At 34.5% G+C, this 16,294-nt stretch overlaps 1 protein-coding gene and 1 long non-coding RNA gene across 6 annotated transcripts in view; one reads left to right on the forward strand and one right to left on the reverse strand.

The window, feature by feature from the left end:
* Positions 1-2,251, reverse strand: part of LOC137629457 (uncharacterized) — a 32,596-nt gene extending 30,345 nt beyond the window's left edge. For 2 of the 5 annotated variants that reach the window (XM_068360766.1, XM_068360762.1), the window contains exon 1: positions 1,953-2,251. The gene's annotated coding sequence lies outside the window, so the exon portion shown is untranslated. The remainder of the gene's footprint in view (positions 1-1,952) is intronic. The other 3 variants (XM_068360765.1, XM_068360764.1, XM_068360763.1) reach the window with 3 other exon arrangements.
* Positions 1-16,294, forward strand: part of LOC137629458 (uncharacterized) — a 118,706-nt gene that overhangs the window by 70,985 nt on the left and 31,427 nt on the right. The gene's annotated exons all lie outside the window — the stretch shown is intronic.

Below are 16,294 nucleotides of genomic sequence, written 5' to 3' on the forward strand. Positions count from 1 at the left end.
CGTACCCCGTATAATATGCTCCTCAACATATTTGTAATGCCATTGAATTTAGCGAGAATATGGAAGGTAATTTGGCCTCCCGTTAGCGAGGCACTCCATATTATTATTATTATTATTATTATTATTACTTGCTAAGCTACAACTTTAGTTGAAAAAAGCAGGATGCTATAAGCTCGGAGGCGCCAACAGGGTAAATAGCCCAGTGAGGAAATGAAACAGGAAAGTTAAAATATTAAAACAGTAAAAACGTTGAAATGAATATTTCCTATATAAACTATAAAAACTTTAACAAATGGAAGAGAAATAAAATAGAATAGTGTGTCCGAGTGTACCCTCAAGCAAGAGAACTCTAACCCAAGACAGTGGAAGACCATGGTACAGAGGCTGTGGCACTACCCTAAGAGAACAAGGTTTGATTTTGGAGTGTATGTGTGTATGTGCATGTTGTGCTTGTATATGAAAGGGTATCCTAAAATTCTAAAATTCTTACTCTATTGTGCACTAATACTCTTTTACCCTGTATGAAATCATTAGTTAGCGCATTTTCCCTTAGCAGTTAAAGTTTGCTCATATCTGAAGAAAAGCAAATTCTGGTGTACGTTTGCATGTGTCATATTTCTTTATAATGGCTTTCTCTGCTTATTTTTATAAAACCTACATACGACCTAATTATAAATATATCACAGCTTTATGTTTGGCTTTCCCCTGCAAGTCACTGGCTACGGTTTACAAACTCTCTTGTCTTTAGTTATCTCCGGCAATGAAGTTGTTTGTCCGTTTGCCGGTTTGTTTGTTTGTTTGTGAACAAAAACAAACTTTCAAGGATTAATTATTGAGACGTGGAAGTGATTCAGTTTTGAAAGTCCTAGGTCAAGGTCAAGGTCGAGCAAAAGGTCGATCAAATTAATCCTAACTTTAACCCCAAGTTCACACATGGTTGTCACACGCTTCATATGTGCCTTGTAGTTGAATCAGTAGAACTTTAAAAGTTCAAAGTTGGAGCAAATGTTTTTATGTTGACCAGGCTGACATGAGTCTTTTTATAGTTTATATCGGACATATCTGTATTTGGCATTGTTTTATAGTTTATATCTGACATATCTATTTTGACGTTGTTACTGTAATGTAGAATGATTTATTATTAATATGTTCTCACCATTTATTTATTTCCTTATTTTCTTTCCTCACGGGGCTATTTTTTCCTATTGGCTCCCTTGGGCTTATAGCATCTTGCTTTGCTTTTCCAACTGGGGTTGTAGCTTGGCTAGTAATAATAATAATAATACGGTCTAAATTAATTCTGGGAAAGGCTAGCTGGTTTCGAGGAAATAAACTGCCGTGGCGGAGGTCTGCAGTCTCAGGGGCTTTTCTAATGTAGTGTTATCGTGGGGTCACCATTAGATAAGCGATTGCTACTCTCCTAGTTTCAAGTCCTCGAAACAGGAGCCGATCCGTATGGAACTTCCTTAACACAAGTATTATCTTATCTTTTAACTGTCTATGTACCGTTGTGACTAACCTTCCACTTACCAAAAAAAGTAGGATAGTATATCGATGTGATTTATCACTAGAGATAGGAAAAATATAGCCGTTTTTGTTGCTTATAAACAAAATAAATTCGCTATTTTTCGCTAGTCAAAAAAGTGGGATGATATATCGATATGATTTCTCACTAGAAAAAAGAAAATAGTCTTTTCTTCACTAATAAATAAAATAAATTGTTAACTTTCACTCGCCAAAAAGTGTTATTGTATATTTGTAGGATTTATCAATAGAGGAAAGTTTTTTCCTTTTTGTCACTAATAAACAAAATAGATAAATACGTTAAATTTCACTGCCCCCCCCAAAAAAAAAATGGTATAGTATATCTATGTGAATTATCACTAGAGAACTGAAAATCTAGTCCTCTTCATCACTAATAAATAAACTAGATACGTTTATCGTTTTCTCACAGTGTGAATACAACCTGATTGCCCCAAACACTGACAGGTATTTCCACTTCTCGCGGCACTTGGCACGCTGGGCATATGACCTCGGCACTAGATTGCCTCAACTACGCACACGGATGATGACTGACAGAGTCCACATGTCGCACTAACAAGGAGGGATATGAAGATGTGCGCTGCATCTCTCACACACAGACTCTCGCACGTCAACGCTCACGGAGACACACTTGGTATCCATTACTTATCGTGGACACTTCACTGACGCTATTATCTTGTCATCTGAGGAGCACACAGGGCGAAGGAGGGAGGGATGGCGGTCCATTGGGTCATTTTCTATCTATCTCTGTATCTATCCATTTTTCTGGAATTGTACTGTTTGTAATATATATATATATATATATATATATATATATATATATATATATATACATATACATATATATATATACATATATATATATATATATATATATATATATATATATATATATATATATATATATATATGTGTGTGTGTGTGTGTGTGTACTGGGTCTATGTAATATTTGTCGTATGTGTACATACACTATATATATATATATATATATATATATATATATATATATATATATATATATATATATATATATATAATGTCTATATATATATATATATATACATATATATATATATATATTTATATATATACATATATATATACATATATATATACATATATATATACATATATATATATATATATATGTATGTATGTATGTGCATACTCACAGTACATGATACAATGTAGCGTTGTTTAATGTTCCAAGCAGTCTTATTTTGCTCAAAACTCTACTATGCACTTGTACTTAGATGTAGTATTTTCTTCAAAATCTAATGGATTTGTCCTTGGGTCATACCCCCACATCTCCACCAAGTTTCGTTGAAATTGGTTCAGTAGTTTATGCGTGACATTGTACGCAAACAAAATAAACTAAAAAGATATTTGCCATTTACTTAACATTCCTATTATTTTCAAAGTACTGCTGCGTACATGTAGTTTGATGTACTTTATCCCAAATGTTACAGGTTCATCCATGGGTCATACCCAACATTAATAGCAAGTTTGGTCAAAATTAGTAATGTAGTTTTTGTGTAAAGTTGTTTGCAAACAAATAAACGACAAGGGGGGGGGGGGGGACTACATACCCTTCGCAAAATCAGTTTTTGGCAAAGGCAATAAACTCTGTTTAAGCTTAACCTGCTGTCGTTCTGGTCGTTACTCGCCTGTCATCACTGGTCCCTATATAAAGAAGCAGAATTAAGGTACATTGGTTTGAGTTTCAAGTCGATAACCCAGGGCAAGGATTTAATTATTTTTTATCATATATTTTATCGCCAATTTTGACAGTACTGACACAGATATACGGTAGACTCTCTCTCTCTCTCTCTCTCTCTCTCTCTCTCTCTCTCTCTCTCTCTCTCTCTCTCTCTCTCTCTCTCTCTCTCTCTCTCTCTCTCTCTCTCAATGAATCTGTTTTGACTCTTCAAGGATTACTCCCTCTCGGGGGATTTCATTGGGTACTAGTGCTGGTATGTGATGTGACAAACATTACACTTTTTGTTGTCCTCTTAGACCCGACGCCCCGTAAGTGTCTAGGAGACATACTGCTGTTCAGTGGCGCGAAAGAGAAATCAAGAAAATTGGGAAGTTAGATCTGGCGACGACTCCCGCTCGTACTCGAAGACTTTAGTGAGGTGCGTGTCTGTTTCAGTATTATTGGATTCTACTATAGCCATAGCCTCTGTACCATGGCCTTCCACTGTATTGGGTCAGAGTTCTCTTGTTTGAGGGTACACTCGGGCACACTATTCTATCTTATTTCTCTTTCCCTTGTTTTGTTAAAGTTTTTATAGCTTATATAGGAGATATTTAATTTAATGTTACTCTTTTTGAAATATTTTATTTTTCCTTAAGTTTCCTTTCCTCACTGGGCTATTTTCCCTGTTGGAGCCCTTGGGCTTATAGCATCCTGCTTTTCCAAATAGGGTTGTAGCCTGGCAAGTGATAATAATAATAATGATAATAATAATAATAATAATAATATTTTTTACGTTATTTTTTCATGAGTAGAATCCTTCATCGTCTATTCATATATTGGGATTGTATATGTTATATCTTTTTATATTATTACTAAGCATGTTTGTAAGGTTTCAATTGATGTAAGAAGAGTAAAGAAAGGAATGCCGGAGAATATGAAGCTGTTGCAGTTTAGATAAGGAAGTGAAAATGATAGCTAGAAGGCTTTAGATATAAATGTCATTATGAATCATGCAAATATGAAAGTGGTTTTATTTATTCTTATAATTACTGGAGGGTATAAATAATGGGTTATAACTATTATGGGAGAAGAGGGTACTCAAAGAATTTAGTTTATATATAATATATATATATATATATATATATATATATATATATATATATATATTATATATATATATATATATATATATATATATATATATATATACTGTATATATATATATATATATATATATATAGAGAGAGAGAGAGAGAGAGAGAGAGAGAGAGAGAGAGAGAGAGAGAGAGAGAGAGAGAGAGAGAGAGAGAGAGAGAGAGAGAGTAAAGTGGAATATTTACTTTGTCAAAGTAAGCAGAAATATGAGAGAACCAGTGGACCAGTGGTAGGATCGATTATAATTCATGTGGATTTAACAAAAATATTATTGTATATGTTACTTAAAAAAAGGGCTGCGTGGGAGCAATTATTATTCATGTGGATTTAAAAAGATTATTGTAATTTTGAGTTGAAAAAGGCTGACAGGGTGGGAGCAATTATTATTCTTGTGGATTTTTATAATAGAAAAAAACCATTGTATTTGTGTTAAAAAGAGCCGACAAGGTGAAAAAAGTATGACCATGAAAGGGAAATGAAGATCCGATGGTTTTCAGGTGGTTTTGTGACGTTATTATTATTATTATTATTATTATTATTATTATTATTATTATTATTATTATTATTATTATTATTACTTGCTAAGCTACAACCCTAGTTGGAAAAGCAGGATGCTATAAGCCCAGGGGCCCCAACAGGGAAAATAGCTTAGTGAGTAATGGAAATAAGGAAATAAAAAAGATGAGAAAAAATTTACAATAAAATATTTTAAAAACAGTAACAACATAAAAAAAGATATGTCATATATAAACTATAAAAAGACTTATATCAGCCTTTCAACATGAAAAAAATTACTGCAAGTTGTAACTTTTGAAGTTCTACTGATTTAACTACTCGATTAGGAAGATCATTCCACAACTTGTTCACAGCTGGAATAAAACTACTGTGTAGTACTGAGCCTCATGATGGAGAAGGCCTGGCTTTGAGAATTAACTGCATGCCTATTATTACGAATAGGTTGGAACTGTCCAGGAAGACCTGAATATAAAGGATGATCAGAATTATGAAAAATCTGGTGCAGTATGCATAATTAACTAATTGAACGACGGTGCCAAAGAGTAATATTTAGATCAGAATAAGAAATTTAATAGACCGTAAGTTTCTGTCCATCCAAGTTAAAATGAGAATCAGCAGCTGAAGACCAGAGAGGAGAAAATTCAATAATAATGCCAAGAAACGACCCACCCACTCCCGACTGTTTGAGTTTGATAACAAGCACCTCATAATTAACGAGGTCAAGGGCAGCACTAAAATCAAGGCCAATCATACGAACTTCCTGACCACAATCAAGGAATTTTTTTACAGCATTGGAGATTGTAAGAAGGCCATCAAATGCTCCAAGGCCTTTACGAAAATAAATTTAAAATTAGGGAACAGATGATTACCTTCAGCAAACCTATTAAGACGTTTTGCCAAAAGACGTTCAAAAACTTTAGATAATATGGGAGTTATAGAAATTGGGTGGTAATCAGTTGGACTTGGGCTACCACAGACACATTTTCATAGTGAAGTAACTTTACCAATTCTCCAACCAGTGCTTAAAGCTCCTCTTCTTACTAACTTGTGCAAAATAACAGATAACGTTGGAGCTAAGATATCTGCAGTCTTTTTAAAAAGTAAAGGAAAAATTTCATTTGGGTTCACACCTCCATAAGCATCAAGGTCCATCAACAGAGCTTTAATCTCACGAGATCGAAAAGCTAAACTAGTTAGTTTAGCTTCAGGAAAACAGGAATGAGAAAGTTCTAGTTTCTCATTACTCAGTAATTACTCTGTTTACTGTCAAACACATTATTGTTATTATTATTAATATTAACTGCCAAGCTACAACCCTAGTTGGAAAAGCAGGATGCTGCAAACCCAGGAGACCCAACAGGGAAAATAGCCCACTGAGGAAAGGGAACAAGGGAAAATAAAGTATTTTAAGAAGAGTAACAATATCCAAACAAATATTTCCTAAATAAACTATAAAGACATAACAAAACAAGGGGAAGAGAAATTAGGTAGAATAGTGTGCCCGAGTGTACCCTCAAGCAAGAGAACTCTAACCCAAGACAGTGGAAGACCATGGTACAGAGGCTATGACACTACCCAAGACTAGAGAAAAATTATTTGATTTTGGAGTGTCCTTCTCCTAGAAGAGCTGCTTACCATAGCTAAAGAGTCTCTTTTACCCTCACCAAGAGGAAGGTAGCCACTGAACAATTATAGTGTAGTAGTTAACCCCTTGGGTGAAGAAGAACGGTTTGGTAATCTTAGTGTTGTCAGGTGTATGAGGACAGAGGAGAATCTGTAAAAAATAGTCCAGACTATTCGGTGTATGTGTAGGCAAAGGGAAAGAACCGTAACCAGAGAGAAGGATTCAATGTAGTACTGTGTGGCCAGTCAAAGGACCCCTTAACACTCTAGCGGTAGTATTTCAACGGGCGTCTGGTGCCCTGGTCAACTTACTGCCAAAAGGGTTGCCTTTTCCCTTGGACAGTGAGTGACTGAACAATCTGGTTTAAGTAACGGAGGAACTGTTGCATCTACACCAAAGAGTGCAGATTTAAGGGTAGTCCACCACTTATGTTCCTGGGTTATACCAGAAAGGGTTTCTTTTATGGTTAGAATGTATTCCTTTCCAGTTGAAGAATAAACTCTCTGAGCAAAAGATTTAAGCTAAGTATAGTTACTCCAGGTCAAATCTGATTTGTTACTCTTCCAAAGATGATAGGCCTCCTGATTCTCCAAATAAGCATGTCTACGATTATTATTGAACCACGGTTTGTCCTTCATTTGGTACTTTAGCACACGAGAAGGGACATGTCTATCAATTATGTCGACTAGATTTTCATTCAAATGAACAGCAGTATAACACTACTATACAATAATGACCCATATAAGCCCAAAAGATTATGCAAAATCCCATTCCAGTCTGCTTGAGATTTCATAAAAATCTTACATGAATATGATACATCAGGGACAGGCTCCTCAGTTTTCACTACTAATGAAATCAAGGCATGATCAGATGTCCCAACTGGAGAACCAACTTGTTATAACGCCAGATATTCAAAGAGAGAATATGGGTATTTTGAAGTAAAATATTATGATACCGGAAGAAAAATGTTTTATAATTTAATGTTTTTTATCAATGCACAGGGTTCAGAGTTACCGATAAACAATCAAGCATTGAGATTTCAATTTGAAAGATATGTATCAAAAGGGCCAATATCTGTTATGATAGGGCTATATATATATATATATATATATATATATATATATATATATATATATATATATATATATATATGTGTGTGTGTGTGTGTGTGTGTATATATATATATATATATGTATATATGTATACGTATATATATATAATTAGCCTTGTTTCGTTTTGTTCATGTACTCCTTGAAAAAATTCTTTTCGAATATTACCATTTTGCTCTTGGTAGGGGGTAGCGTGAAATTCCATTTCTGTAAAATCTATTTAGACCAAAATGATAATTTACATTATGCGGAATTGTATATGATAAGCCTTCAAGATAATGATGCGTAGATTATATAAGTAAGAAATGATTTTGAAAGTAACATATTCTCCATAGCCGAAATATAATCTTGATTAAAGAACTTTTCGTTCGTGTGTTCCATGGTCTAAAGAATACTTGTCTTTGGTATGTCTATTCAAGCTAAATTGGAATATAAGTTTGAGAACAAAAGTATGCTATGGGGGATGACGTTTTAGGAATCTCACTTTTTACGGGAATACGAGAAAACTCAACTGAAACCTTGAGGACGTTTGAAATTTGTTTTACGGTATTAATGATAATTTACCTCCGCCAACGAAGTTGAAAGGAAGTTATGTTTTACCTCCTGTTTGTCTGTTTGTGAACAGCTTCGTGGCCACAATTTTAATTGTAGAATAATGAAACATGCAGGGATTAACTGCTATGTAAAAAGCTGGAAAAGATAAAATTTTGGAAGGTCAAGGTCAAGCAAAATATCCAACTCACGTAATCAGCCATAAATTTGGATATAGTTGTCACAGAGACTTCAAACTTGGTTCATTTTTGAGTGTATGAAAATCCACGCCAATTAGTACATGTTAAGGTCAAAGATAAGGTCAGTGTCAACAAAAAGGTCAAGAAATAAGCTGCCGTGGAGGTGGTCTGAGCTCTACTGAGTGCCCCTATATTTACAGATTGTTTTCACGCTTGCCTGAAATAAACGAGAATATAGCAATTATAAGTTTTCATCTGCATTGAAAGCTTTTTTGTGGTAGTTTTCGTGGCATGTGGTAAAGATGCCAGAAAACAAGCTAAATTAATACAAACCTCAGCAGACTCCAAGGTCTTCCATATCCCCAAGACATTGGTTTGAATTGCATTATAACAGTCTGATGGTCAGCTGGTTTTAGGTCAACGATGATTGGAATAGTATGTGCAATCAGGAATGATGGATTTTTTTTTATTTGCACGAGTGTGTTTGTTGTTGGGAGGTTAGTTAATATGAATTTTTTTCTTATAAAATAAACAAAAACTTTTGTTGTTTGTTCTCTGTCAACGTGTTTCTCATCCTACGTTTCAAATGTAGCCAGTGTGTCGTCATTCCAGAAAAAGGACTGTTGGGAAGTGTTCTGACAACCTTAGAAGCAGCACTATTATTATTATTATTATTATTATTATTATTATTATTATCTACAACTCTTGCTAAGCTACAACCCTAGTGGGAAAAGCAGGATGCTATAAGCCCAGGGGTTCCAGCAGGGAAAATAGCTCAGTGAGGAAGGAAGCAAAGAAAAATAAAATATTTTAAGAAGAACAATAAAATTTAAATAAATATCTCCTATGTAAACTATAAAAAATTTAACAAATCAAGAGGACGAGAAATAAGACGGAATAGTATGCCCAAGTGTATCCTCAAGCAAGAGAACTCTAACCCGAATGATAGTGGAAGACCGTGGTACAGAGGCTATGTCACTACCTAAGACTAGAGAACAATGGTTTGATTTTGGAGTGCCGTTCACCTAGAAGAGCTGCTTACCATAGCTGAAAAGTCTCTTCTACCCTTACAAAGAGAAAAGTTGCCACTGAACAATTACAGTGAAGTAAGAAGAATTGTTTGGTAATCTCAGTGTTGTCCGGTGTATGAGGACAGAGGAGAACATGTTAAGAATAGGATAGAACTGATCAAATTTTCTTTACAAATGCTACTAGTTAATAATACAGATTTAATAGTTTTGCAAAATGTACTAGCCTCCTAGTCTCCTGGCTAGTAGCCTACAGTGGTAACGTGTTCGCTTAGCATTTGCATGGCAGTAGATCGATCCCAGCCCGAGTTTAAGCAGTAACAGTGGAGGTCACTGACATGTTTGGGCACCACAGTGGGGGGTGGTTTGGGCTTGCCCGGCTGACGGTCTGGTGAGCATCTATTCTGATGATACTGGAGCTAAAACCAGACACCTTGACATATATGGAAAGGTTCTTTGGTCGATTGTAATCGCACTGGAAAGAGCAGTAGAGCTTGTTGAGAGAGAGAGAGAGAGAGAGAGAGAGAGAGAGAGAGAGAGAGAGAGAGAGAGAGAGAGAGAGAGATTTTCTAAGAAGTTTAACTACAAGAACACTCTCATCAGTGCTATCTTTAGTCATGTAATATCACTGAAAATTTGTAATGTCATACTGCTAAGATGAGAAAAAAAGTGGTATTATTCTCCCATGATTTTTAAACGAATGACAACAGCAGATCACTCACAATCTATTTCAAACTGGCAAGTTGATATGATTATCTTCCGCACCATATGAAACAACTGTTGGTCTTCCATTTATATTCCATCCTGCTCAAACGCACACAATAATCGCTTGCTCTTTAAAACGATGGAATCTAAACTTTTACCCAACATTTAATTCCATTTCAGGGATGATTTCATCACTCGTTAAATATTCCCCCTTCAAAATAGTATCACTGGATGAATGTTGTGTGTGTGTGTTTTTTTTTTTTTTTTTTTTTTTTTTTTTTTTTTTTTTTTTTTTTTTTTTGTGGAATACCGTAGCTAGAATTCCCATCGGCATTTTCATTTGAGAATCGAACGCTTCCAAAAATCCATCTGACCAGAGCACCGAATGGTATTTTGTAATTATTGTTATCAACTGCGACAACAAAAGGAACAGTGTTTGATGTAGCTTCAAATAATTTAATTTTGAGTTTGCCGCAACAGACAAATGAAATGGGTCTTTAGATTTCGTTTTTTTTTTTTTTTTTTTTTTTTTTTTTTTTTTTTTCAGGGAAAATGAATGCTGTCTACTCAATATTGTTAGCAGAATGGTTTTATTTATTTTGTAAAGTAAATAAATCACCGTTATGATATAAAACCCTTCGTTCCCATTCACAGCGCTAAATTAACACATTCAGAGGGAGACCAATGATTATATTGCTCATTTCTGCTCTCGTTTATTTGATACAAATAACTGAACGGAGAAAATCTAGAGTATGATTATATGTTTTGGTCATGATACATCAGCATCCATTTTGGAAACTAATTTACATTTATGTTTTAACAGGAAATAAAAAAGTATATTTCGTATTGAGTCTTTGCTTTTGCATCACTGGTTTGGTACAATGTAAATAAAAAATATATTTGGTGCATTGTGAATAGAAAATATATTTGGTTCATTGTGAATAGAAAATATAATTGGTGCATTCTGAATAGAATATATATTTGGTACATTGTGAATAGAAAATATATTTGGTTCATTGTGAATAGAAAATATTTTTGGTTCATTGTGAATAGAAAATATATTTGGTTCATTGTGCATAGAAAATATATTTGGTTCATTGTGAATAGAAAATATAATTGGTGCATTCTGAATAGAATATATATTTGGTACATTGTGAATAGAAAATATTTTTGGTTCATTGTGAATAGAAAATATATTTGGTTCATTGTGAATAGAAAATATATTTGGTTCATTGTGAATAGAAAAATAATTGGTGCATTCTGAATAGAATATATATTTGGTACATTGTGAATAGAAAATATTTTTGGTTTATTGTGAATAGAAAATATATTTGGTTCATTATGAATAGAAAATATATTTGGTACATTGTGAATAGAAAATATATTTGGTTCATTGTGAATAGAAAATATATTTGGTTCATTGTGAATAGAATATATATTTGGTACATTGTGAATAGAAAATATATTTGGTACAGTGTGAATAGAAAATATATTTGGTGCATTGTGAATAGAAAATATAATTGGTGCATTGTGAATAGAAAATATAATTGGTGCATTCTGAATAGAATATATATTTGGTACATTGTGAATAGAAATATATTTGGTGCATTGTGAATAGAAAATATATTTGGTACATTGTGAATAGAAAATATAATAGGTTCATTGTGAATAGAAAATATATTTGGTTCATTGTGAATAGAAAATATATTTGGTTCATTGTGAATAGAAAATATATTTGGTTCATTGTGAATAGAATATATATTTGGTTCATTGTGAATAGAAAATATATTTGGTTCATTGTGAATAGAAAATATATTTGGTTCATTGTGAATAGAAAATATAATAGGTTCATTGTGAATAGAAAATATATTTGGTTCATTGTGAATAGAAAATATATTTGGTTCATTGTGAATAGAAAAATATAATAGGTTCATTGTGAATAGAAAATATAATAGGTTCATTGTGAATAGAAAATATATTTGGGTTCATTGTGAATAGAAAATATATTTGGTTCATTGTGAATAGAAAATATAATAGGTTCATTGTGAATAGAAAATATAATAGGTTCATTGTGAATAGAAAATATAATAGGTTCATTGTGAATAGAATATATATTTGGTACATTGTGAATAGAAAATATATTTGGTACAGTGTGAATAGAAAATATATTTGGTGCATTGTGAATAGAAAATATAATTGGTGCATTTTGAATAGAATACTGTATATATTTGGTGCATTGTGAATAGAAATTATATTTGGTGCATTGTTGAATAGAAAATATATTTGGTTCATTGTGAATAGAAAATATATTTGGTGCATTGTGAATAGAAAAATATTTTGGTTCATTGTGAATAGAAAATATAATTGGTGCATTCTGAATAGAATATATATTTGGTACATTGTGAATAGAATTATATTTGGTGCATTGTGAATAGAAAAATATATTTGGTTCATTGTGATAGAAAATATATTTGGTGCATTGTGAATAGAAAATATATTTGGTTCATTGTGAATAGAAAATATAATTGGTGCATTGTGAATAGAATATATATTTGGTGCATTGTGAATAGAAAATATATTTGGTTAATTGTGAATAGAAAATATATTTGGTGCATTGTGAATAGAAAATATATTTGGTTTATTGTGAATAGAATATATATTTGGTGCATTGTGAATAGAAAATATATTTGGTGCATTGTGAATAGAAAATATATTTGGTTTATTGTGAATAGAAATTATATTTGGTGCATTGTGAATAGAAAATATATTTGGTTCATTGTGAATAGAAAAATATTGTGTACAATGTGAATAGAGAATATATTTGGTGCATTGTGAATAGAAATATAATTTGGTGCATTGTGAATAGAAAAATATATTTTGTACAATGTGAATAGAAAATATATTTTGGTACAATGTGAATAGAAATATATTTAGTACAATGTGAATAGAATATACTGTAATGATAACTTTCAATTTATCTCATGATTTCATAACTAATGATTCCTAGTCCTTTGAAATTATGCTTGGTTAAAATTACTACATCGGAAACGGTTCCATGTCTTTTTAAATGATATTTTATCAAAATGACTAATTATATATTTAATAATTAAGATAGTAAACTTCGGAGGAATATGTCCAGAGTACTCCAAGATTTACTTTGAATAGTTGAAGGAAACGAGTTTTCATGGTATAGTATATAGGATGAAAGGATACCGAGAGGTTGCAGATATTAACATTAAAGGTTTTAAAGGCCACTCATGAATGGCAGAGGCAAGGAACAGTGACATTGCCCTATCAAGCAGGACAATGCCCTAGAGACTGCCCCATATATCATATGATAGCGCCCCAAGCCCCCCTCTCCACCCCAAACTAGGACCAGGGAGGGCCAGGCAATGGTTGCTGATGAATCAACAGATAGACCTATAGGCTCCCCCAAACCCCCCCAACCTTAGCTCACAAGGGTGGTAAGGTTGCAAACACTAATGGCACTAGCGAGACTGGAGCGGGACTCGAACCCCCGACTGGTAAACACCAGGCAGAGACGTTACCAATCAGGCCACAACATTAGCGGTGATCCAACCTTGGCGCCTTGTAATAATGACTTGTTCATACTAAACTGAAGTGGCTTAACCATATTAAACTGAACAACAAAATATAACACCAATTGATATTATTAAAAATGAGGACAACGCCATTATATATATGGACCACACTCTGTGTAAACATTTATCTCTGCCAACGAAGTTGGGTGGAGGTTATGTTTTCTTTCCTGGTTGTCTGTTTGTGAACAACTTCCTGGCCACAATTTTACTCGTAGAGTAGTAGTGAAACTCTCAATAATTAATTCTGTTGAGGTTTGGGAGTGATTCAGCTTTGAAAGTCTGGGTCAAAGGTCAAGGTCGAATAAAAGGTTGACCGAATTAGCCCCAAGCTCGCACATGGTTGTCACACAAATTTCAAATACGCCTACGGTCTAATTGATTCTGGAAAGGGAAGCTGGTTCGAGAAATAAGCTGCCATGGCGGAGGTCTGCAATCTCAAGAGTGTTTTTCTAGTTTAGAGTATGAGTCAGGATGCGATTATTTTTTGCAATAAAGTTTAAGACGATATGGTGATATTCTCTTTAAGTATTTTGTAACTCTTAGTCTTTATGCCCCCAACCTTCGCTGCTCCCGCAAAGTAGCCAGACGTCCACAGTCTTGGATGTCTGACTTCTTTGGAGGGGTAGCGCCTTACCACTGTACTACTGTAGCTTCCTGGCTGGTACAGTGGTAACGTGTTCGCCTAACATTCGCATGGCAGCAGATCGATCCAGTCCTTGGCCGTTAGTTTAAGCTCTTTACTGGGGAGGCCACTGCTGTGGTTGGGCACCATGATGGGGGTGTTGGGCTTCCCGGCTAATGTTCTGGTGAGCATCTATTCTGATGCAACGGAAACCAGTTATCTTTACTTTTAACTTTAAAATGTTGAAATATAGAAGTAAGTAAAGACAATTGAACTGCCTTTTCTCAAACCAACCCCTGTTAAACGATCCATTTATCACATTTCGCAGATGCCGTGATGGTAACTTCAAAAAACGAGTTATATGTGGCAGTGTAAACTTTCACGTAAGAGATCCCCATTTCTCCAAACATGACGCGAAGTGGCACTGCATTCCTGCACTTAATGTGATTAAAGGAACTTGAGACAAACGGTCCCTTCATCTTTGTGACAAAGTCCATAATCTTCTGAGAGCCTCTGCTGCCAAAAATTTCTCGAGGAAGAACATGTCTGTTGTTTCATATAACAGGGGATATTATTCCTTCAAGATATTTCTTGTGTATGCTTAGCTGTTGATTAGTTTGCATACTATTTTTATGGGGATGATTTCTACAAAATTAACCTGTTTGTTATTTGTTCGTTTCCTTAAAGTAGCAAATGTACAAAGGTTAGTACAGTGGTAATGTGTTTGCTTATAGTCAATTTCTTTTAGCGATGTAGATTTGCACCGACTCGCAGCGGTGCCCTTTAGCTCGGAAAAGTTTTCTGATCGCTGATTGGTTGAACGAGATAGTTCTAACCAATCAGCGATCAGGAAACTTTTCCGAGCTAAAAGGGCACCGCTGCAAGTCGGTGCAAATCTGCCTCGATAAAAGAAATGGACTATAGCAGACGTATAGGCGGCAGATCAATCCCCGCCCGGGACTATGAATTCAAGCTTATTACTAGGGAGGCCACTGCTGTGGTTGGACTTGCACGGTTCATATTCTGGTGAGTATCTATTCTGATGAAACTGGAACTGAAACCAAACACCTTTAACCTTTGATATTAAGTACCTGCTCTACTGCCAGTTTTGTTAAGAAATTTTCCTTATAATTTTATATATCATTCATAGCGAAAAATTAATACCAGAAAAGTGAAATATATAGTTCTTTTTGTGCACTCATGAAGTCCTTCTGCTCAAAACTTCAAATAAACATGTGCAGGTAGAAAATACTTGTGAATTACAAATATGACAATCGGTGGTCATTGTGGAAATACATTTCATTATCGTGGTTAATAACTTTAAGTGAGGATTCTCTCTGTTGTTGCGTTGATAGTAGTGATACTGTGTAAACCACTGATGTAATTTTACCATTAACTTCAAATTGTTTTCGTATTCTTAAGTAACATTTAGGCAGACTTGCATTTAAGATTTCTCTCTCTCTCTCTCTCTCTCTCTCTCTCTCTCCTCCTCTCTCTCTCTCCTCTCTCTCTCTCTCTCATTAAAGTCTCCTGAGACGAGCAGTTGACGGTGCCGGCATAAGGCCAGCTTGATGAATAAGATTCTCTCTCTCTCTCCTCTCTCTCTCTCTCTCTCTCTCTCCCCTCTCTCTCTCTCTCTCTCTCTCATTAAAGTCTTCCTAGACGACCAGTTGGCCATGCTATCATAAGGCCAGCTTGACGAATCTCTCTCTCTCTCTCTCTCTCTCTCTCTCTCTCTCTCTCTCCTCTCATTATGTCTTCCTAGACGAGCAGTGCCGTGCTATCCTAATGCCAGCTTGATGAATCTCTCTCTCTCATTAAAGTCTCTCTAGACGAGCAGTTGACGGTGCTGGCATAAGGCCATCTTGATGAATCAAGATTCCTCTCTCTCTCTCTCTCTCTCTCATTAAAGTCTCTCTAGACGAGCAGTTGACGGTGCTGCATAAGGCCATCTTGAT

This window comes from Palaemon carinicauda, chromosome 37, assembly GCF_036898095.1.
Source record: "Palaemon carinicauda isolate YSFRI2023 chromosome 37, ASM3689809v2, whole genome shotgun sequence".
Classification (NCBI taxonomy): domain Eukaryota; kingdom Metazoa; phylum Arthropoda; class Malacostraca; order Decapoda; family Palaemonidae; genus Palaemon; species Palaemon carinicauda.